The sequence below is a fragment of the Dipodomys merriami genome, unplaced genomic scaffold (genome assembly GCF_024711535.1).
Source record: "Dipodomys merriami isolate MVZ:Mamm:240054 unplaced genomic scaffold, mDipMer1.0.p SCAF_54, whole genome shotgun sequence".
NCBI lineage: Eukaryota > Metazoa > Chordata > Mammalia > Rodentia > Heteromyidae > Dipodomys > Dipodomys merriami.
In genome coordinates this window covers 6,980,209-6,982,335 of record NW_027206113.1, presented here as the reverse complement: position 1 = coordinate 6,982,335, position 2,127 = coordinate 6,980,209, and positions in this window count along the sequence as shown.

Sequence of the window (2,127 nt, the reverse complement as noted above, 5' to 3'; positions counted from 1 at the left end):
TCACCCTAACCCTTACCCTCACCCAAACCCTATCTCTAACCCTCACACTAAACCTAACCCTCACCCTAATTCTAACCCTATGCCTCACCCTAATCCTAACCTTACCCCTCACCCTAACCCTCATGCTAACCATCACCCTAAACCTAACTCTCACCCTAACCCTCACCCTAAACCTAACCATAACCCTCACCCTCACCCTAACCCTCACCGTTACCCTAACACTCACCCTAACTGTAACCCTCACCCACACCCTAATCCTCACCCTCACCTGAACCCTAACCCTCACCCTAACCCTAAACCTCACCCTAAACATCACCTTAACCCTAACTCTCACCCAAATGCTAACCCTAACACTCAGCCTAACTCTAACACTTACACTAACCCCCAATCTAAAAATAATTCTCACCATAAAAATAACCTTAACACTTACCTAACCAAAAACCTCACCGTCACCCTCATCCTAACCCTCAACCTGACCCTAGCCATCACCCTAACCTTAACCCTAACCCTATCCATAACCCTAACCTTATCCCTTACCGTCACCCTAAACCTCACCCACAACCTAACCCTAACCCTCACCCTAACATTCACCCTATCCCTAACGCTAACCCTAACCCTCACCCTCATCCTAACCCTCACCTAACTATATCCCTAAACCTCACCCTAACTCTCACCCTAACTCTAAACCTAACCCTCACCCTAAACCTAACCCTAAACCTAACCCTCACCCTCACTCTAAAACTCACCGTCACCCTTAACCTAACCCTAACCCTAACCCTCAAACACACCCTAACCCCAACCCTCAGGCTATCCCTAACCCTCTACCTTACCCTAAACCTCACCCTGACCCTCACACTAACAATTACTCTAACCCTAACCTTCACACTAACCCTTAATCTAACCCTAATCCTCACCCTAAACCTAGCCCTCACACTAACCCTAACCCTAAACCTTACCTTCACCCTCACCCTCACCCTAACCCTAATCCTAATACTAACACTAACCCACACCCTCACCCTCACCCTCACACTAACCCTAAACCTTACCCTCACCCTAACCCGCATCCTAACACTAACACTAACCCTAAACCTCACCTTAATCCTAAACCTCACATTAACCCTTACCCTCACCATAACCTAACCCTAACCCTAACCCTAATCCTCACCCTAACCCTAACCCTCCCCCACATCCTAACCCTCAACATTGCCCAATAGCTCATCCTCACCCTAACCTTCACACTAAACTTAACCCTAACCCTAATTCTAAACCTAACATTCAACCTCACCCTCACCCTCACCATAAGCCTAAACCTAGCCCTAAACCTAAACCTAACCCTCCTACTCACCCAAACCCTAACCCTCACCCTAACCTCACCCTATCCCTAATGCTAACCCTACACCTCACCCTCAGCCTAACCCTCCCCCTAACCCTTATGTCCACACTAACCCTAACCCTAATCCTAACACTAAACCTCACATTAACCCTAATCCTCACCGTATCCCTCACTCTAACCCTAACCCTAACATTAACCCTAAACCTAACCCTCACCCTCACCCTAACACTCACCCTCACAAAAATATCACCCTAACCCTAACCGTCACCCTAAAACTAACCCTAACACTCAACCTAAACCTAACCCTCACCCTAACGCTCACCCTATCCTTAACGCTAACCCTACACCTCACCCTCAACCTAACCCTCACTCTAACCCTTATCCTCACACTAACCCTAACACTAACCCTAACCCTCACACTAACCCTAATCCTCACCCTATTCCTAACACTCACCCTAACCCTCACTCTCACCCTAACACTAATACTAACCCTACCTGTCACCCTCACCCTAACCCTCACCCTAAACCTCACCATAACCCTCATCCTAACCTTAACCCTAACCCTCACACTCACCCTACACCTCACCCTAACCCTATCCCTAACTCTAACCCTAAACCTAACTCTGACCTGAACACTCAGGCTCACTCTAACCCTAACCCTCATCCTAACACTAACACTCACCCTCAACCTCACCCTCACCCAAGCCCTCAGCCTAACCCAAACCCTAATACTAACCCTCACCCTAACTCTAACAATCACCTTAACCCTAACCGTCACATTAACCCTAACCCTA